The sequence below is a fragment of the Bombina bombina genome, chromosome 2, assembly GCF_027579735.1.
Source record: "Bombina bombina isolate aBomBom1 chromosome 2, aBomBom1.pri, whole genome shotgun sequence".
NCBI classification, from domain to species: domain Eukaryota; kingdom Metazoa; phylum Chordata; class Amphibia; order Anura; family Bombinatoridae; genus Bombina; species Bombina bombina.
The window spans coordinates 570,636,754-570,659,809 of NC_069500.1; the positions used below are offsets into that span (position 1 = coordinate 570,636,754).

A 23,056-nucleotide genomic window follows, 5' to 3' on the forward strand; every position below is an offset into this window, starting at 1 on the left:
ATGCGTTTCCACCGTTCCCTCTCCTTCCCAGGCTTGTAGCCAGGATCAAACAGGAGAAGGCCTCTGTGATTCTGATAGCTCCTGCGTGGCCGCGCAGGACTTGGTATGCAGACCTGGTGAATGTCATCGGCTTCACCATGGAAGCCACCTTTGAGACAGGATCTTCTAGTACAAGGTCCATTCGAACATCCAAATCTAGTTTCTCTGCAGCTGACTGCTTGGAAATTGAACGCTTGATTTTATCCAAGCGTGGGTTTTCAAATTCAGTGATAGATACTCTGGTACAAGCCAGAAAACCTGTGACTAGAAAGATTTACCATAAAATATGGAAAAAATATATCTGTTGGTGTGAATCCAAGGGATTCTCCTGGAGTAAGATTAAAATTCCTAAGATTTCTGCTTTACACAAACGACTGGCAGCTGTGCCAGAGGTACAAGCTCTTGTACAGGCTTTAGTCAGAATCAAGCCTGTTTATAGACCCATAACTCCTTCTTGGAGTCTAAATTTAGTTCCTTCAGTTCTTCAAGGGGTTCCATTTGAACCTTTACATTCCATAGATACCAAATTACTTTTCTTGGAAAGTTCTGTTTTGGTTGCTATTTCTTCTGCTAGAAGAGTTTCTGAATTATCTGATTTGCAGTGTGATCCACCCTATCTGGTGTTTCCATTCAGATAAGGTTGTTTTGCGTACTAAGCCTGGTTTTCATCCGAAAGTTGTTCCAACAAGAATGTTAACCAGGAAATACTTGTTCCTTCTCTGTGTCCGAATCCAGTTTCAAAGAAGGAACGTTTGTTACACAATTTAGATGTAGTTCGTGCTTTAAAGTCCTATTTAGAAGCAACAAAGGATTTTAGACAAACCTCATCTTTGTTTGTCGTTTACTCTAGTAAGAGGAGAGGGCAAAAAGCTACTGCTACCTCTCTTCTTTCGGGCGGAAAAGTATTATCCGATTGACTTATGAGACTGCCGGACGGCAGCCTCCTGAACGAATCACGGCTCACTCTACTAGGGCTGTGGCTTCCCATGAGCCTTCAAGAACGAGGCTTCTGTTGATCAGATATGTACGGCAGAGACTTGGTCTTCTCTGCACACTTTTGCCAGATTCTACAAATTTGATACTTATGCTTCTTCGGAGGCTATTTTTGGGAGAAAGGTTTTGCAAGCCGTGGTGCCTTCTGTTTAGGTAACCTGATTTGCTCCCTCCCTTCATCCGTGTCCTAAAGCTTTGGTATTGGTTCCCACAAGTAATGGATGACGCCGTGGACCGGACACACCAATGTTGGAGAAAACAGAATTTATGCTTACCTGATAAATTACTTTCTCCAACGGTGTGTCCGGTCCACGGCCCGCCCTGGTTTTTTAATCAGGTTTGAAAAATTTCTTTCTCTATACACTACAGTCACCACGGCACCCTATGGTTTCTCCTTTTTCTCCTAACCATCGGTCGAATGACTGGGGGGGCGGAGCCGGAGTGGGGACTATATGGACAGCTCTTGCTGTGTGCTCTTCTTGCCATTCCCTGTAGGGGAGGAGAATATCCCACAAGTAATGGATGACGCCGTGGACCGGACACACCGTTGGAGAAAGTAATTTATCAGGTAAGCATAAATTTTGTTTTTTGCCTAGAAACAGTTTCCTGAGGCTTTCCACTGTTATAGTATAAAAGTTACAGTTGGTGCAGTTAAAATTTCAAACTGTGACATTCAGCTTCCCTCAGCAGCCCCCTGCATGCTATAGGACATCTCTGAAGGGCTCAAACGGCTTCAAAAGTAGGAGCTGTGGCAGTTGTTATGACTGTTTAAAAAACATATTTCTTTCATGTAATTAGCAAGAGTCCATGAGCTAGTGACGTATGGGATATACATTCCTACCAGGAGGGGCAAAGTTTCCCAAACCTCAAAATGCCTATAAATACACCCCTCACCACACCCACAAATCAGTTTTACAAACTTTGCCTCCTATGGAGGTGGTGAAGTAAGTTTGTGCTAGATTCTACGTTGATATGCGCTCCGCAGCAGGTTGGAGCCCGGTTTTCCTCTCAGCGTGCAGTGAATGTCAGAGGGATGTGAGGAGAGTATTGCCTATTTGAATTCAATGATCTCCTTCTACGGGGTCTATTTCATAGGTTCTCTGTTATCGGTCGTAGAGATTCATCTCTTACCTCCCTTTTCAGATCGACGATATACTCTTATATATATACCATTACCTCTGCTGATTTTCGTTTCAGTACTGGTTTGGCTTTCTACAACATGTAGATGAGTGTCCTGGAGTAAGTAAGTCTTATTTTCTGTGACACTCTAAAGCTATGATTGGGCACTTTTATATAAAGTTCTAAATATATGTATTCAAACATTTATTTGCCTTGACTTAGGATGTTCAACATTTCCTTATTTCAGACAGTCAGTTTCATATTTGGGATAATGCATCTGAATATATCAATTTTTATCTTACCTTTAAATTTGACTTTTCCCTGTGGGCTGAAAATGCTTCATTTTATTGCGTCATTCTTGGCGCGAAAATTTTTCTGTTTCCGGCGTCATACATGTCGCCGGAAGTTGCGTCATTTTTTACATTTTTCGCGCCAAAAATGTCGGCGTTCCGGATGTGGCGTCATTTTTGGCGCCAATAGCATTTAGGCGCCAAATAATGTGGGCGTCATTTTTGTCTCCACTTTATTTAAGTCTCATTATTTTTTGCTTCTGGTTGCTAGAAGCTTGTTCACTGGCATTTTTTCCCATTCCTGAAACTGTCATTTAAGGAATTTGATCAATTTTGCTTTATATGTTGTTTTTTCTATTACATATTGCAAGATGTCCCACGTTGCAACTGAGTCAGAAGATACTTCTGGAAAATCACTGCCTGATGCTGGAGCTACCAAAGCTAAGTGTATCTGCTGTAAACTTTTGGTAGCTGTTCCTCCAGCTGTTGTTTGTACTGTATGTCATGACAAACTTATTAATGCAGATAATATTTCCTTTAGTAAAGTTACATTACCTGTTGCTGTTCCATCAACATCTAATACTCAGTGTTCCTGATAACATAAGAGATTTTGTTTCTAAATCCATTAAGAAGGCTATGTCTGTTATTCCTCCTTCTAGTAAACACAAAAAGACTTTTAAAACTTCTAATTTTTCAGATGAATTTTTAAATGAACATCATCATTCTGATTCTGATAATAGTTCTTCTGGTTCAGAGGATTCTGTCTCAGAGGTTGATGCTGATAAATCTTCATATTTATTTAAAATGGAATTTATTCGTTCTTTACTTAAAGATGTCCTAATTGCATTAGAAATTGAGGATTCTGGTCCTCTTGATACTAAATCTAAACGTTTAGATAAGGTTTTTAGATCTCCTGTAGTTATTCCAGAAGTTTTTCCTGTTCCTGGTGCTATTTCTGAATTAATTTCCAGGGAATGGAATAATTTGGGTAATTCATTTACTCCTTCTAAACGTTTTAAGCAATTATATCCTGTGCCATCTGACAGATTAGATTAGAGTTTTGGGACAAAATCCCTAAGGTTGATGGGGCTGTCTCTACTCTTGCTAAGCGTACTACTATTCCAACGGCAGATGGTACTTCCTTTAAGGATCCTTTAGATAGGAAAATTGATTCCTTTCTAAGAAAAGCTTACTTGTGTTCAGGTAATCTTCTTAGACCAGCTATATCTTTAGCGGATGTTGCTGCAGCTTCAACTTTTTGGTTAGAAGCTTTAGCGCAACAAGTAACAGATCATAATTCTCATAACATTATTATTCTTCTTCAACATGCTAATAATTTTGTTTGTGATGCCATCTTTGATATCATTAGAGTTGATGTCAGGTATATGTCTCTAGCTATTTTAGCTAGAAGAGCTTTATGGCTTAAAACGTGGAATGCTGATATGTCTTCTAAGTCTACTCTGCTTTCCCTTTCTTTCCAGGGTAATAAATTGTTTGGTTCTCAGTTGGATTCTATTATCTCAACTGTTACTGGAGGGAAAGGAACTTTTTTACCACAGGATAAAAAATCTAAAGGTAAATTTAGGTCTAATCGTTTTCGTTCCTTTCGTCACAACAAGGAACAAAAGCCTGATCCTGCATCCTCAGGAGCGGTATCAGTTTGGAAACCATCTCCAGTTTGGAATAAATCCAAGCCTTTTAGAAAATCAAAGCCAGCTCCTAAGTCCACATGAAGGTGCGGCCCTCATTCCAGCTCAGCTGGTAGGGGGCAGATTACGTTTTTTCAAGGAAATTTGGATCAATTCCGTTCACAATCTTTGGATTCAGAACATTGTTTCAGAAGGGTACAGAATTGGTTTCAAGATAAGGCCTCCTGCAAAGAGATTTTTTCTTTCCCGTGTCCCAGTAAATCCAGCGAAGGCTCAAGCATTTCTGAAATGTGTTTCAGATCTAGAGTTGGCTGGAGTAATTATGCCAGTTCCAGTTCTGAAACAGGGGCTGGGGTTTTATTCAAGTCTCTTAATTGTACCAAAGAAGGAGAATTCCTTCAGACCAGTTCTGGATCTAAAAATATTGAATCGTTATGTAAGGATACCAACATTCAAAATGGTAACTGTAAGGACTATCCTGCCTTTTGTTCAGCAAGGGCATTATATGTCTACAATAGATTTACAGGATGCATATCTGCATATTCCGATTCATCCAGATCACTATCAGTTTCTGAGATTCTCTTTCCTAGACAAGCATTACCAGTTTGTGGCTCTGCCGTTTGGCCTAGCAACAGCTCCAAGAATTTTTACAAAGGTTCTCGGTGCCCTTCTGTCTGTAATCAGAGAACAGGGTATTGTGGTATTTCCTTATTTGGACGATATCTTGGTACTTGCTCAGTCTTCACATTTAGCAGAATCTCATACGAATCGACTTGTGTTGTTTCTTCAAGATCATGGTTGGAGGATCAATTTACCAAAAAGTTCATTGATTCCTCAGACAAGGGTAACCTTTTTAGGTTTTTAGATTCAGTGTCCATGACTCTATCTTTGACAGACAAGAGACGTCTAAAATTGATATCAGCTTGTCGAAACCTTCAGTCTCAATCATTCCCTTCGGTAGCCTTATGCATGGAAATTCTAGGTCTTATGACTGCTGCATCGGACGCGATCCCCTTTGCTCGTTTTCACATGCGACCTCTTCAGCTCTGTATGCTGAACCAGTGGTTCAGGGATTACACAAAGATATCTCAATTAATATCTTTAAAACAGATTGTACGACACTCTCTGACGTGGTGGACGGATCACCATCGTTTAGTTCAGGGGTCTTCTTTTGTTCTTCCGACCTGGACTATAATTTCAACAGATGCAAGTCTGACAGGTTGGGGAGCTGTTTGGGGGTCTCTGACAGCACAAGGGGTTTGGGAATCTCAGGAGGTGAGATTACCGATCAATATTTTGGAACTCCGTGCAATTTTCAGAGATCTTCTAAAGAGAGAATCGTTCATTTGTTTTCAGACAGACAATGTCACTACTGTGGCATACATCAATCATCAAGGAGGGACTTACAGTCCTCTGGCTATGAAAGAAGTATCTCGAATTCTGGTTTGGGCGGAATCCAGCTCCTGTCTAATTTCTGCGGTTCATATCCCAGGTATAGACAATTGGGAAGCGGATTATCTCAGTCGCCAAACGTTACATCCGGGCGAATGGTCTCTTCACCCAGAGGTATTTCTTCAGATTGTTCAAATGTGGGGACTTCCAGAAATAGATCTGATGGCCTCTCATCTAAACAAGAAACTTCCCAGGTATCTGTCCAGATCCAGGGATCCTCAAGCGGAAGCAGTGGATGCATTGTCACTTCCTTGGAAGTATCATCCTGCCTATATCTTTCCGCCTCTAGTTCTTCTTCCAAGAGTAATCTCCAAGATTCTGAAGGAATGCTCGTTTGTTCTGCTGGTGGCTCCAGCATGGCCTCACAGGTTTTGGTATGCGGATCTTGTCCGGGTGGCCTCTTGCCAACCGTGGACTCTTCCGTTAAGACCAGACCTTCTGTCGCAAGGTCCTTTTTTCCATCAGGAACTCAAATCCTTAAATTTAAAGGTATGGAGATTGAACGCTTGATTCTTAGTCAAAGAGCTTTCTCTGACTCTAGAGAGATATATTATCGAGTCTGGAAGACTTACATTTCTTGGTGTCTTTCTCATCATTTTTCCTGGCATTCTTTTAGAATTCCGAGAATTTTACAGTTTCTTCAGGATGGTTTGGATAAAGGTTTGTCTGCAAGTTCCTTGAAAGGACAAATCTCTGCTCTTTCTGTTCTTTTTCACAGAAAGATTGCTAATCTTCCTGATATTCATTGTTTTGTACAAGCTTTGGTTCGTATAAAACCTGTTATTAAATCAATTTCTCCTCCTTGGAGTTTGAATTTGGTTCTGGGGGCTCTTCAAGCTCCTCCGTTTGAACCTATGCATTCATTGGACATCAAATTACTTTCTTGGAAAGTTTTGTTCCTTTTGGCCATCTCTTCTGCCAGAAGAGTTTCTGAATTATCTGCTCTTTCTTGTGAGTCTCCTTTTCTGATTTTTCATCAGGATAAGGTGGTGTTGCGAACTTCTTTTAAATTCTTACCTAAGGTTGTGAATTCTAACAACATTAGTAGAGAAATTGTGGTTCCTTCATTATGTCCTAATCCTAAGAATTCTAAGGAGAAATCATTGCATTCTTTGGATGTGGTTAGAGCTTTGAAATATTATGTTGAAGCTACTAAGAATTTCCGAAAGACTTCTAGTCTATTTGTTATCTTTTCTGGTTCTAGGAAAGGTCAGAAGGCTTCTGCCATTTCCTTGGCATCTTGGTTGAAATCTTTAATTCATCATGCTTATGTCGAGTCGGGTAAAACTCCGCCTCAAAGGATTACAGCTCATTCTACTAGGTCAGTTTCTACTTCCTGGGCGTTTAGGAATGAAGCTTCGGTTGACCAGATTTGCAAAGCAGCAACTTGGTCTTCTTTGCATACTTTTACTAAATTCTACCATTTTGATGTGTTTTCTTCTTCTGAAGCTGTTTTTGGTCGAAAAGTACTTCAGGCAGCTGTTTCAGTTTGAATTTTCTGCTTATCTTTTTTTTTTTTTTTTAATAGTTTTTATTGAGGCAAATAAAGTTGTGACATACAGACATACTACAAAAAAAAAGAACTAAATAGCATCACAGAATAACTGAAACTGTAACATAAATGGTGCTGATTTCCAGCATAAAAAATAGAAGATGCAAAAATAAACGGTTGTAAAGTCATAGTTAGAGTCCCAATCAAATGAAAGCCTCGTACTTTTTTGTTTTATAATGCTTTTCCAACAGTTATTGAACAGTTAGCTGTAAATTTAAACGTAGTCAGATAGGATTGCAAATTTAAACTGTCTATATCTATATAGAACTTGGTTAGCGATCATACATAAAATAAAAAAAAAAATGTGTCATGAATGCTCAATCTAGGGCTTATTCTCTTTCACAAAATGTCACGGATTCTATACATTCAATATGTTGTTACACGTAAATAACCAGGAATGAAATAGAATCCACAGGATTGATATGATTTTGTTTGCGGTATATAACGAGAGAAACCGCGCAAACCACTGAGACTAATTACAAATCTCAGGGTATAGAGGTGGGCGGGGGGATATAACAATAGGGTTTTGTCAGCGGACTCTATGAGTCTGTGAGTGGATAGCTTGAATGGGCAATTATAATGGGCATATGTGTTAGTAAAACTCAAATATCTAGTAGGGAGATTATATGCAACATAACTATGGGGATAAATTGCAACCATTAATAGTAAGGGATATAAGTAAATTGAAAAAAAATAGGGGGATGCAGTGTAATGGTGGTAAACACCCAATAGATAGAAATTAAAAAGTAGTGAATATATACTAAATCTAAGCATTCCCATAATAGTAAAATACTTAACTCCAAAGCAGCTAAAAATATTGTGGACTATATCGGTTCGGTAGAAACAGGCATATATCTATGTTGACAGTGGTAAACCATGCCAGCCGGGTGCGGGCCCTACACCCGGCAACAGACACATCACATACGGAGGAGCTATTAGTGTGTCACTCGCCTGAAAGAGTAGGTTAAGGAGAGTCAAGCAACCTGTATCTATCTGAAATACATAAGCATGTATCTTATAGCTATAACATATCAAAGAACCGAACAATTAGCAGATTAAAATGACATTTTCATCTATGGACACAATAACATGCTAAGGTAAAGCAATCTTCAATAGGGATATAATATTAGAACTAAGGGAACTAAAGTACAATGTCACCCATAAATGGATTAAACATAGAAATAAGAATATTAGAGGTATGACAGGAAACTATTGTCAGGAAAGAAAATATAGGGGTTAGATATGTACATATACAAGATTGGTATAGAGTAGAGTCTATATGCAGCACACAGGTAGTTAGTTACACGGGTAAAACAAATGACTGCAATGCCTGAAGAAATGTACTGCCAGTCTCCCAGAGGCGACCGCAGAGGAGCGGTATGAAAAGAAGAGTTAGCACTAGGCAATGGAAACATTATAAGGCAGCAAGTGTTATGCTCTGTAAATAAGGGAGAATAAAACAATTCCAATGTCATACACAGGATTGTAACAACGACTCATTGCGAGCAAATATAAGCATACTGTCATAGAGATAAAACGGAACCCCACATACCAGAACATAATACACTATATTATGAACAGGAACACATTAAACAAAATGTACATAATGTAGAGAACATCAATATCAACATCAAACAAAATATTATGAACTGGCACTATACACCATAGTATTTGGGGTCTAAATAGTATCAGTCCTGCTGTGTAAATATAAACCATATACATGGCGTACTAAGGTTCAGTTGTTGGAGAGCAGTGAAATTAAATAAGCAATATTAGATCATACAACTGGTGAGATGAGGCATAGCAGAGTTGAGTAATGTCTACCAGGACCACATAACATCCCGACCAATATACCTAGGAGTTTGCAGGAAGCAATGTTAATATAAACAGACAGCAATCTGCATCATGGAGGGCTGCCTTGTTAATGCCAATGTCACACAGTAGAAAAGCTAGGAGTTGGGGATAATAAGCCTATGCCAGTTCTGAAGCGTAGCCAGCAGGTCGCACATAGGGCAGAAGGCGATTCAGCCAATTCCCTTTCTAATGTGGTCTGCAGAGAGAGCGATGGCAAGTAGGAGCTCTGAATAATATAGCAAGTGCGATATCCGGATCATGGCCGCTAGCTGATGGCTTGCCCCAGCCTTTTGTAGTAGTGTATTGTATACAAATTCAAAAGAAGTGAAATACTCACTACAGAGAACATCGCTCTCACATTGCTGAAGGCTCCTGTTACACTGTTCCGACTCAGGTACATAATTACGTTGGGGTATCGGGGAGCTGCGAGCACCTTCCCATAGATAATACAAAGCGCCCAAATAAGGTACACTATGAAGGCTGCGTGATTTCACTCCTCTTGGGTCTGCCATCGGCAGGCTTAACTTTGCGGCTTCAGTCTCTTCTAGATCCGGTGAGTTGCAGCAGGTATCCGACGCTCTCGTGCTAACTTGTGATCCATCGAGATTTGACCTGGGGTCATGCTCACACACTCCTGCCCAAGCATTAGCTACTGCTGAAGGTATAGAATTATTCCGCGTGTGTAGGGGAATCAGACTCATTGTCTCCGCGACTCCTGGATCACTGCCGCCATTTTTGCCATGTAAGGGGTGAATTTGTTCAAGCAGCAGTACAACTGCCAAGCTAAGCGTAGAGAAGTGCTTCTCCAAAATCCCACAAACTCTATCTTCGAATTTGCACAGTGCAGCCTCCGGATCCATGTATACAATATTAGAAAGATACTGCTTCGTAAATAATAGCAGAGATCCTGGCTTTGTAATCCAGTTCGTTGCTGAAGGCCTCAAAACGCAGTTTCACTAAGATAGTTTCCACAGTCCATTAATCCATAGTCAATTCCTTAAGGAGCTAGCAGATGTGTTTGTGTTCACTCACTATGTGTTTGGACAGTTTAAATAATCACAAAATTGAATGTTTGGCCATTTTTAGTCAGTTTGATTTGGAGAGCTCCAGGTCCACACGTCTGCTCTCTTAGCTGTCAGGCTCCGCCCCCCTGCTTATCATTTTTTTATTATCATTTAAACTTTATTTTGGGTGTGGATTATTTTCAGCGGAATTGGCTGTCTTTATTTTATCCCTCCCTCTCTAGTGACTCTTGCGTGAAGAGATCCACATCTTGGGTAGTCATTATCCCATACGTCACTAGCTCATGGACTCTTGCTAATTACATGAAAGAAAACATAATTTATGTAAGAACTTACCTGATAAATTCATTTCTTTCATATTAGCAAGAGTCCATGAGGCCCACCCTTTTTGTGGTGGTTATGATTTTTTTGTATAAAGCACAATTATTCCAATTCCTTATTTTTTATGCTTTCGCACTTTTTTTTCTTATCACCCCACTTCTTGGCTATTCGTTAAACTGATTTGTGGGTGTGGTGAGGGGTGTATTTATAGGCATTTTGAGGTTTGGGAAACTACCCCTCCTGGTAGGAATGTATATCCCATACGTCACTAGCTCATGGACTCTTGCTAATATGAAAGAAATGAATTTATCAGGTAAGTTCTTACATAAATTATGTTTTTTCGTTTTGTTAATATGTTTTTTGTATTAAGGGGTTAATCATCCATTTGCAAGTGGGTGCAATGCTCTGCTGACTTGTTACATACACTGTAAAAATTTCGTTAGTTTAACTGCCTTTTTTCACTGTTATTTTAAATTTTGGCAAAATTTGTTTCTCTTAAAGGCACAGTAACGTTTTTTTATATTGCTTGTTAACTTGATTTAAAGTGTTTTCCAAGCTTGCTAGTCTCATTGCTAGTCTGTATAAACATGTCTGACATAGAGGAAACTCCTTGTTCATTATTTTTAAAAGCCATGGTGGAACCCCATAGGAGAATGTGTACTAAATGTATTGATTTCACTTTAAGATCAGCTGTTATCTTTAAAAGAATTGTCACCAGACGATTCTGACGAGGGGGAAGTTATGCCGACTAACTCTCCCCACGTGTCGGACCCTTTGACTCCCGCTCAAGGGACTCACGCTAAAATGGCGGCAAGTACATCAAAGACGCCCATAGCGATTACTTTGCAGGACATGGCGGCAATCATGGATAATACCCTGTCAGCGGTATTAGCCAGACTGCCTGAATTCAGAGGAAAGCGCGATAGCTCTGGGGTTAGACGTAATACAGAGCGTGCAGATGTTTTAAGGCCCATGTCTGATACTGCGTCACAATATGCAGAAGCTGAGGAAGAACTTCTGTTTGTGGTGACGTCTCTGACTCGGGGAAACCTGATTCAGATATGTCTACTTTTAAATTTAAGCTTGAGAACCTCCGGGTGTTGCTTGGAGAGGTTTTAGCTGCTCTGAATGACTGTGACACAATTGCAGTGCCAGAGAAATTGTGTAGACTGGATAAATACTATGCGGTGCCGGTGTGTACTGACGTTTTTCCAATACCTAAAAGGTTTACAGAAATTATTACTAAGGAGTGGGATAGACCCGGTGTGCCGTTTTCCCCCCCTCCTATTTTTAGAAAAATGTTTCCAATAGACGCCACCACACGGGACTTATGGCAGACGGTCCCTAAGGTGGAGGGAGCAGTTTCTACTTTAGCAAAGCGTACCACTATCCCTGTCGAGGACAGTTGTGCTTTTTCAGATCCAATGGATAAAAAATTAGGTTACCTTAAGAAAATGTTTATTCAACAAGGTTTTATCCTGCAGCCCCTTGCATGCATTGCTCCTGTCACTGCTGCTGCGGTGTTCTGGTTTGAGTCTCTGGAAGAGGCCTTTCAGACAACTACTCCATTGACTGAAATACTTGACAAGCTTCGAACACTTAAGCTAGCTAATTCTTTTGTTTCTGATGCCATTGGTCATTTGACTAAACTAACTGCTAAGAATTCTGGATTCGCCATCCAGGCGCGTAGGGCGCTATGGCTTAAATCTTGGTCAGCTGACGTGACTTCAAAGTCTAAATTACTTAACATTCCCTTCAAGGGGCAAACCCTATTCGGGCCTGGTTTGAAGGAAATTATTGCCGACATTACTGGAGGTAAGGGTCATACCCTTCCTCAGGATAGGGCCAAATCAAGGGCCAAATAGTCTAATTTTCGTGCCTTTCGAAACTTCAAGGCAGGTGCAGCATCAACTTCCTCTGCTACAAAACAAGAGGGAACTTTTGCGCAATCCTAGCCGGCCTGGAAATCTAACCAGGCCTGGAGCAAAGGCAAGCAGGCCAGAAAGCCTGCTACTGCCTCTAAGACAGCATGTAGGAACAGCCCCCTATCCGGCAACGGATCTAGTAGGGGGCAGACTTTCTCTCTTCGCCCAGGCGTGGGCAAGAGATGTTCAGGATCCCTGGGCGTTGGAGATCATATCTCAGGGATATCTTCTGGACTTCAAAGCTTCCCCCCCCCCCCCCCCACAAGGGAGATTTCACCTTTCGAGATTATCTGTAAACCAGATAAAGAAAGAGGCATTCTTACGCTGTGTGCAAGACCTCCTAGTAATGGGAGTGATCCATCCAGTTCCACAGATTGAACAAGGACACGTATTTTATTCAAATCTGTTTGTGGTTCCCAAGAAAGAGGGAACCTTCAGACCAATTTTGGATCTAAAGATCTTAAACAAATTCCTCAGAGTTCCATCGTTCAAAATGGAAACTTCGGACAATCCTACCTATGATCCAGGAGGGTCAGTACATGACCACAGTGGATTTGAAGGATGCTTACCTTCACATACCGATTCACAAAGATCATCATCGGTTCCTACGGTTTGCCTTTCTAGACAGCCATTACCAGTTTGTGGCTCTTCCCTTCAGGTTAGCTACTGCCCCAAGAATGTTTACAAAGGTTCTGGGGTCTCTTCTGGTGGTCCTAAGACCACGGGGCATAGCAGTGGCCCCTTATCTTGACGACATCCTGATACAGGCGTCAAACTTCCAAATTGCCAAATCTCATACGGACATAGTGTTGGCATTTCTGAGGTCGCATGGGTGGAAAGTTAACGAGGGAAAGAGTTCTCTATCACCCCTCACAAGGGTTTCCTTCCTAGGAACTCTGATAGATTCTGTAGAAATGAAAATTTACCTGATGGAGTCCAGGTTATCAAAGCTTCTAAATTCCTGCCGTGTTCTTCACTACATTCCGCGCCCTTCGGTGGCTCAGTGCATGGAAGTGATCGGCTTAATGGTAGCGGCGATGGACATAGTGCCATTTGCGTGCCTACATCTCAGACGGCTGCAATTATGCATGCTCAGTCAGTGGAATGGGGATTACACAGATTTGTCCCCTCTGCTAAATCTGGATCAAGAGACCAGAGATTCTCTTCTCTGGTGGCTATCTCGGGTCCATCTGTCCAAAGGTATGACCTTTCGCAGGCCAGATTGGACAATTGTAACAACAGATGCCAGCCTTCTAGGTTGGGGTGCAGTCTGGAATTCCCTGAAGGCTCAGGGATCGTGGACTCAGGAGGAGAAACTCCTCCCAATAAATATTCTGGAGTTAAGAGTAATATTCAATGCTCTTCTAGCTTGGCCTCAGTTAGCAACCCTGAGGTTCATCAGATTTCAGTCGGACAACATCACGACTGTGGCTTACATCAACCATCAAGGGGGGACCAGGAGCTCCGTAGCGATGTTAGAAGTCTCCAAGATAATTCGCTGGGCAGAGACTCACTCTTGCCATCTATCAGCGATCTATATCCCAGGTGTAGAGAACTGGGAGGCGGATTTTCTAAGTCGTCAGACTTTTCATCCGGGGGAGTGGGAACTCCATCCGGAGGTGTTTGCTCAATTGGTTCATCGTTGGGGCACACCAGAATTGGATCTCATGGCGTCTCGCCAGAACGCCAAGCTTCCTTGTTACGGATCCAGAGACCCAGAAGCGACGCTGATAGATGCTCTAGCAGCACCGTGGTTCTTCAACCTGGCTTATGTGTTTTCACCGTTTCCTCTGCTCCCTCGACTGATTGCCAAAATCAAACAGGAGAGAGCATCGGTGATCCTTGATCGAGCCTGCGTGGCCACGCAGGACCTGGTATGCAGACCTGGTGGACATGTCATCCTTTCCACCTTGGCCTCTGCCTCTGAGACAAGACCTTCTACTACAAGGTCCTTTCAATCATCCAAATCTAATTTCTCTGAGACTGACTGCCTGGAGATTGAACGCTTGATTTTATCAAGGCGTGGCTTCTCCGAGTCAGTCATTGATACCTTAATACAGGCACGAAAGCCTGTAACCAGGAAAATCTACCATAAGATATGGCGCAAATATCTTCATTGGTGTGAATCCAAGAATTACTCATGGAGTAAGGTTAGGATTCCTAGGATATTGTCCTTTCTCCAAGAGGGTTTGGATAAAGGATTATCAGCTAGTTCTTTAAAGGGACAGATTTCTGCTCTGTCTATCCTTTTGCACAAGCGTCTGGCAGAGGTTCCAGACGTCCAGGCATTTTGTCAGGCTTTGGTTAGAATTAAGCCTGTGTTTAAACCTGTTGCTCCTCCATGGAGCTTAAACTTGGTTCTTAAGGTTCTTCAAGGAGTTCCGTTTGAACCCCTTCATTCCATTGATATCAAACTTTTATCTTGGAAAGTTCTGTTTTTGATGGCTATTTCCTCGGCTCGTAGAGTCTCTGAGTTATCAGCTTTACAATGTGATTCTCCTTATCTGATTTTCCATACAGATAAAGTAGTTCTGCGTACAAAACCTGGGTTTTTACCTAAGGTAGTTTCCAACAAGAATATCAATCAAGAGATTGTTGTTCCATCATTGTGTCCTAATCCTTCTTCAAAGAAGGAACGTCTTTTACATAATTTGGACGTAGTCCGTGCTTTAAAGTTTTACTTACAAGCGACTAAAGATTTTCGTCAAACATCTTCCCTGTTTGTTGTTTACTCTGGACAGAGGAGAGGTCAAAAGGCTTCGGCAACCTCTTTCTTTTTGGCTTCGGAGCGTAATACGCTTAGCCTATGAGACTGCTGGACAGCAGCCCCCTGAAAGGAGCTGCTGTCTACTAGAGCTGTGGCTTCCACCTGGGCCTTTAAAAATGAGGCTTCTGTTGAACAGATTTGCAAAGCGGCGACTTGGTCTTCGCTTCATACCTTTTCAAAATTTTACAAATTTGATACTTTTGCTTCTTCGGAGGCTATTTTTGGGAGAAAGGTTCTACAAGCAGTGGTCCCTTCCGTTTAAGTACCTGCCTTGTCCCTCCCTTCATCCGTGTACTTTAGCTTTGGTATTGGTATCCCACACGTAATGGATGATCCGTGGACTGGATACACCTAACAAGAGAAAACATAATTTATGCTTACCTGATAAATTTATTTCTCTTGTGGTGTATCCAGTCCACAGCCCGCCCTGTCCTTTTAAGGCAGGTCTAAATTTTAAACTACAGTCACCACTGCACCCTATGGTTTCTCCTTTCTCGGCTAGTTTCGGTCGAATGACTGGATATGGCAGTTATGGGAGGAGCTATATAGCAGCTCTGCTGTGGGTGATCCTCTTGCAACTTCCTGTTGGGAAGAATATCCCACAAGTAATGGATCATCCGTGGACTGGATACACCACAAGAGAAATACATTTATCAGGTAAGCATAAATTATGTTTTTGCCTAAAAATCTTAAGTTAAATCTTTGCATTTATAAATTGAATCCTCACTATAAATGTGCAAGTACTCCACTAATGAAGAGTTGTACATCTGAAATCACCTTTATATACATAATACAATTATTATTATTACTTCATAAAGCAGAAGCAGGTCAAGCAAAGAAAAGAGGAGATAGGATGTAGGTCAGACAGATCAGTAAGAACAAGCTGTGTTTAATTTCAAGGCAGTAATCCAGATGTAGCTATCACATTGGTTATACCACAACAAAATTGTGACGCACAAAAGTAAATGCCAACAGGGCAAAAGCTCCCTAGTCAAAGTAAATGCCAACAGGGCAAAAGCTCCCTAGTCAAAGTAATTGCCAACAGGGCAAAAGCTGCCTAATCAAAGTAATTGCCAACAGGGCAAAAGCTGCCTAGTCAAAGTAAATGCCAACAGGGCAAAAGTTCCCTAGTCAAAGTAATTGCCAACAGGGCAAAAGCTCCCTAGTCAAAGTAATTGCCAACAGGGCAAAAGCTCCCTAGTCAAAGTAATTGCCAACAGGGCAAAAGCTGCCTAGTCAAAGTAAATGCCAACAGGGCAAAAGCTGCCTAGTCAAAGTAAATGCCAACAGGGCAAAAGCTGCCTAGTCAAAGTGAATACCAACATGGCAAAAAACAAACAAACTGTAGATTAAATGTGTTTAAGAAACTGTGGCAATTATTTTTCTATAATTTTATAGGGTCAGTCTAAATTAATTTACCTTACTTTACATTACAGACAGATTACTTTTCTCTTGTTAAGTGTGTTCAGTCCACGGGTCATCCATTACTTATGGGATATATTCTCCTTCCCAACAGGAAGTTGCAAGAGGATCACCCAAGCAGAGCTGCTATATAGCTCCTCCCCTCACATGTCATATCCAGTCATTCTCTTGCAACCCTCAACAGAGAAGGAGGTCGCGAGAGGAGTTGGAGTTTTTACTTAATTATTCTTCAATCAAAAGTTTATTTTAAAATGACACCGGAGTGTGCCGTTTTTTTTGTATCTCGGGCAGTATTTGGAGAAGAATCTGCCTGCGTTTTTCTATGATCTTAGCAGACGTAACTAAGATCCGCTGGCTGTTCTCGACATTCTGAGGAGTAGGGTAACTTCAGAAAGAGGGGAATAGCATGCGGGGTCCTCCGCAAATGAGGTATGTGCAGTACATTATTTTCTGGGAATGGAATTGACTAAGAAAATACTGCTGTTACCCATATGATGTAAGTACAGCCTTAAATGCAGTAGTAGCGACTGGTATCAGGCTGATAAATGTATGCGCAGTTGAGTTATTTTCTAGGGACTAGAATTTGACTGAGAAAATACTGTTAATACTGAAATAATGTTTAAGCCTTATCTGCAGTGGAAGCGACTGGTAGCAGGCTTAGTGATAACTTTGCATGACATTCAAAATGTTGTTTTTAAAACGTTTACTGGCATGTTATTCGTTTTTGTGAGGTACTTTGGTGATAAATCTTTTTGGGCATGATTTTTTTCCACATGGCTAACGTATTTTCTGCATAGAAACCGTTATCTCAGGTCTCCCACTGTTGTAATATGAGTGGGAGGGACCTTGTTTTAGCGCCTTGTTGCGCAGTTAAAATTCTAGCACAGTCTTCCTGTTTTCTTCCTCCTTGATCCAGGACGTCTCTAGAGAGCTCAGGGGTCTTCAAAATTCGTTTTTGAGGGAGGTAATCAGTCACAGCAGATCTGTGACAGTGTGTTTGACTGTGATAAAAGCGTTAAATCTTAATTTGATATCCGTTTTTGGGTATTGAGGGGTTAATCATCCTTTTGCTAATGGGTGCAATCCTCTGCTAATTAATACATTTCTCGTTAAGAATTAATTTACTTTGTTATTCAACTGTGTTTTTTAAAAGCGCTGCAGCGTTTTTTATATTGCTTGTAAACTTATTGAAAGTGATTTCCAAGCTTGCTAGCTTCATTGCTAGTCTGTTTAAACATGTCTGATACAGAGGAATCTGCTTGTTCATTATGTTCAAAAGCCGATGTGGAGCCCAATAGAAATATGTGTACCAATTGTATTGATATTACTTTGAATAAAAGTCAATCTGTACCGATAAAGAAATTATCACCAGACAACGAGGGGGAAGTTATGCCGTCTAACTCTCCTCACGTGTCAGTACCTGCGTCTCCCGCTCGGGAGGTGCTTAGGATTGAGGCGCCAAGTTCATCAAGGCCCTTACAAATCAGTTTACATGATATGGCTAATGTTATGAAAGAAGTATTATACAATATGCCCGAATTAAGAGGCAAGCGCGATAACTCTGGGTTAAGGACAGAGCGCGCTGATGACACGAGAGCCATGTCTGATACTGCGTCACAATTTTCAGAACATGAGGACGGTGAGCTTCATTCTGTCGGTGACGGTTCTGATCCGGGGAGACCGGATTCAGAAATTTCAAATTTTAAATTTAAGCTTGAGAACCTCCGCGTGTTACTAGGGGAGGTGTTAGCGGCTCTGAATGATTGCGACACGGTGGCAATCCCAGAGAAATTATGTAGGTTGGATAGATACTATGCGGTACCAGTGTGTACTGACGTTTTTCCTATACCAAAAAGGCTTACAGAAATTATTAGTAAGGAGTGGGACAGACCCGGTGTGCCCTTTTCCCCTCCTCCGATATTTAGAAAAATGTTCCCTATAGACGCCACCACACGAGACTTATGGCAGACGGTCCCTAAGGTGGAGGGAGCAGTTTCTACTTTAGCCAAGCGTACCACTATCCCGGTGGAGGATAGCTGTGCTTTCTCAGATCCAATGGATAAAAAAATTAGAGGGTTACCTTAAGAAAATGTTTGATCAACAAGGTTTTATATTGCAGCCTCTTGCATGCATTGCGCCTGTCACGGCTGCAGCGGCATTCTGGTTTGAGTCTCTGGAAGAGGCGATTCGCACAGCACCATTGGATGAGACTTTGAGCAAAGTTAGAACGCTTAAACTGGCTAATGCGTTTGTTTAGGATGCCGTAGTGCATTTAACCAAACTTACGGCTAAAAATTCCGGAGTCGCCATACAGGCGCGCAGGGCACTATGGCTTAAATCCTGGTCAGCAGATGTAACTTCTAAGTCTAAACTACTAAACATTCCTTTCAAAGGGCAGACCTTATTCGGGCCCGGCTTGAAGGAAATTATTGCTGACATTACGGGAGGTAAGGGCCACACCCTTCCTCAGGACAGGGCCAAATCAAAGGCCAAACAGTCTAATTTTCGTGCCTTTCGTAACTTCAAGGCAGGAGCAGCATCCACTTCCTCCGCTCCAAAACAGGAAGGAACTACTGCTCGTTACAGACAGGGTTGGAAAGGCAACCAGTCATGAAACAAGGGCAAGCAGGCCAGAAAGCCTACTTCCGCCCCTAAGACAGCATGAAGACAGGGCCCCCTCTCCGGAGACGGATTTAGTGGGGGGCAGACTTTCTCTCTTCGCCCAGGCCTGGGCAACAGATGTACAGGATCCCTGGACGTTGGAGATTATATCTCAGGGATACCTTCTGGATTTCAAAACTTCTCCTCCACAAGGGAGGTTTCATCTGTCAAGGTTATCAACAAACCTAGTAAAGAAAGAGGCATTTCTACAATGTGTACAAGACCTCTTAGTGATGGGAGTGATCCACCCAGTTCCGCGAACGGAACGAGGACAAGGGTTTTACTCAAATCTATTTGTGGTTCCCAAAAAAGAGGGAACCTTCAGACCAATCTTAGACTTAAAAATCTTAAACAAATTCCTAAGGGTTCCATCGTTCAAGATGGAAACCATTCGGACCATCCTGCCCATGATCCAAGAGGGTCAATATATGACCACAGTGGACTTATAGGATGCCTACCTTCACATACCGATTCACAAAGATCATTATCGGTACCTAAGATTTGCCTTTCTAGACAGGCATTACCAGTTTGTAGCTCTTCCCTTCGGGTTAGCTACGGCCCCGAGAATTTTTACAAAGGTTCTGGGCTCACTTCTGGCGGTACTAAGACCACGAGGCATAGCGGTGGCTCCGTACCTAGACGACATTCTGATTCAAGCGTCAAGTTTTCAAAATGCAAAGTCTCATACAGAGATAGTTCTAGCATTTCTGAGGTCGCATGGGTGGAAAGTGAACGTGGAAAAGAGTTCTCTGTTAGCGCTCACAAGGGTTCCTTTTCTAGGGACTCTTATAGATTCTGTAGAGATGAAGATTTACCTGACGGAGTCCAGGTTATCAAAGATTCTCAATGCTTGCCGTGCCCTTCACTCCATTCCAAGCCCATCAGTAGCTCAGTGTATGGAAGTAATCGGCTTGATGGTCGCGGCAATGGACATAGTGCCATTTGCGCGCCTGCATCTCAGACCGCTGCAACTATGCATGCTAAGTCAGTGGAACGGGGATTACTCAGATCTGTCCCCTTTGCTAAATCTGGACCAGGAGACCAGAGATTCTCTTCTCTGGTGGTTGTCACGGGTTCATCTGTCCGAAGGAATGACCTTTCGCAGACCAGATTGGACGATTGTAACAACAGATGCCAGCCTTCTAGGCTGGGGAGCAGTCTGGAACTCCCTGAAGGCTCAGGGATCGTGGACTCAGGAGGAGAAACTCCTACCAATCAACATTCTAGAATTAAGAGCAATATTCAATGCTCTTCTAGCTTGGCCTCAGTTAGCAACACTGAGGTTCATCAGGTTTCAGTCGGACAACATCACGACTGTGGCTTACATCAATCATCAAGGGGGAACCAGGAGTTCCCTAGCGATGTTGGAAGTCTCGAAGATAATTCGCTGGACAGAGTCACACTCTTGCCACCTGTCAGCGATCTACATCCCAGGTGTGGAGAACTGGGAAGCGGATTTTCTAAGTCGCCAGACTTTTCATCCGGGGGAGTGGGAACTACACCCGGAGGTATTTGCTCAACTGATTTGTCGTTGGGGCAAACCGGATCTGGATCTTATGGCATCTCGCCAGAACGCCAAGCTTCCTCGTTACGGATCCAGGTCCAGGGACCCGGGAGCGGTGCTGGTAGATGCACTTGCAGCCCCTTGGGTTTTCAACATAGCTTATGTGTTTCCACCTTTTCCGTTGCTACCTCGACTGATTGCCAGGATCAAACAGGAGAGAGCATCGGTGATTCTGATAGCGCCTGCGTGGCCACGCAGGACCTGGTATGCAGACCTAGTGGACATGTTGTTCTGTCCACCATGGTCTCTACCTCTGAGGCAGGACCTTCTAATTCAGGGTCCTTTCAACCATCCAAACCTAATTTCTCTGAGGCTGACTGCTTGGAGATTGAACGCTTGATTCTATCAAAGCGTGGGTTTTCGGATTCGGTTATTGATACATTGATACAGGCTCGGAAACCTGTTACCAGAAAAATTTACCATAAAATATGGCGTAAATATTTATATTGGTGTGAATCCAAGAGTTACTCATGGAGTAAGGTTAGGATTCCTAGGATATTGGCTTTTCTACAAGAGGGTTTAGAAAAGGGCTTATCCGCTAGTTCACTAAAGGGACAGATTTCTGCTCTGTCCTTTTACACAAGCGTCTGGCAGGGAATCCAGACGTCCAGGCTTTTTATCAGGGTTTGGCTAGGATTAAGCCTGTGTTTAAAGCTGTTGCTCCTCCGTGGAGCTTAAACTTGGTTCTTAAAGTTCTTCAGGGTGTTCCGTTTGAACCCCTTCATTCCATTGATATTAAGCTTTTATCTTGGAAAGTTCTGTTTTTGATGGCTATTTCCTCGGCTCGAAGAGTCTCGGAGTTATCTGCCTTACATTGTGATTCTCCTTATCTGATCTTTCATTCAGACACGGTAGTCCTGCGTACTAAACCTGGATTTTTGCCTAAGGTTGTTTCTAACAGGAATATCAATCAAGAGATTGTTGTTCCATCAGTGTGTCCTAATCCTTCTTCAAAGAAGGAACGTCTTTTGCATAATCTAGACGTGGTCCGTGCCCTGAAGTTCTACTTACAGGCAACTAAAGATTTTCAACAAACTTCTTCCCTGTTTGTCGTTTACTCTGGACAGAGGAGAGGTCAAAAGGCTTTAGCTACCTCTCTCTCTTTTTGGCTTCGTAGCATAATACGTTTAGCGTATGAGACTGCTGGACAGCAGCCTCCTGAAAGAATTACAGCTCATTCCACTAGAGCTGTGGCTTCCACTTGGGCCTTTAAAAATGAGGCCTCTGTTGAACAGATTTGCAAGGCTGCAACTTGGTCTTCACTTCATACTTTTTCCAAATTTTACAAATTTGACACTTTTGCTTCTTTGGAGGCTGTTTTTGGGAGAAAGGTTCTACAGGCAGTGGTTCCTTCTGTTTAATGTTCCTGCCTTGTCCCTCCCTTCATCCGTGTACTTTAGCTTTGGTATTGGTATCCCATAAGTAATGGATGACCCGTGGACTGAACACACTTAACAAGAGAAAACATAATTTATGCTTACCTGATAAATTTATTTCTCTTGTAGTGTGTTCAGTCCACGGCCCGCCCTGTCTTTTTGAGGCAGGTTCTAAATTTTAAATTATAACTCCAGTCACCACTGCACCCTATAGTTTCTCCTTTCTCGTCTTGTTTCGGTCGAATGACTGGATATGACATGTGAGGGGAGGAGCTATATAGCAGCTCTGCTTGGGTGATCCTCTTGCAACTTCCTGTTGGGAAGGAGAATATATCCCATAAGTAATGGATGACCCGTGGACTGAACACACTACAAGAGAAATAAATTTATCAGGTAAGCATAAATTATGTTTTTAGATCTGCTTTGGTTGGCTCTGCTCATTGAACAAGACATGATTAATCATTGCAAAGATATGATATTACACATTTTCTATAATGGGAGTCAAATGCAAGATACTTGCTGGTAGGTCATTAGTTCTTTAATTTGACTGAAGAAATAAAATGATACCTTATTTTCCTGGTACTTTTTAGTGGCCATACCTTCCAAATCATTTTTCTTAAGGAGACTCTTGTCATGGAAGAGTGAAGTCTGTTTCTCTTCTCTGTAGCAAGGAGCAGTGAGAAAATTTATGTCCTTCAAAAATATTGGCTTGGCCAGTTGACCTTTTATTTTGTTTTTTAGATCGAAAGAGAAGCCAGAAACACAAATCTTATTTTAATGTGCAACAAAGCATTCATCATATTTAGTTACAATTTTTAATGGGACTATACTAATGGGATTTTAGTAATGATACACTTTTGTGTGCCGTCAAACTGTTAGGGAATGATTGTAACCATGCTTACATAGATATATGCCTTACAACATGCTGACAATTGCTACTGGAGCAGAATATCTGTATTATAAAGAATTTCTGTCCAATATAGCTTTTCCTTAAAAAAAGTGGATTGTCTTCATTATTACAGTATATTTTTTATAACATAAATGTTTTCT

The 23,056-nt window shown here is 41.9% G+C and overlaps 1 protein-coding gene across 1 annotated transcript in view; it reads left to right on the forward strand.

The window, feature by feature from the left end:
* The window catches only part of GKAP1 (G kinase anchoring protein 1), a 264,594-nt gene that overhangs the window by 183,332 nt on the left and 58,206 nt on the right, over positions 1-23,056 (forward strand). The window lies entirely within an intron of this gene.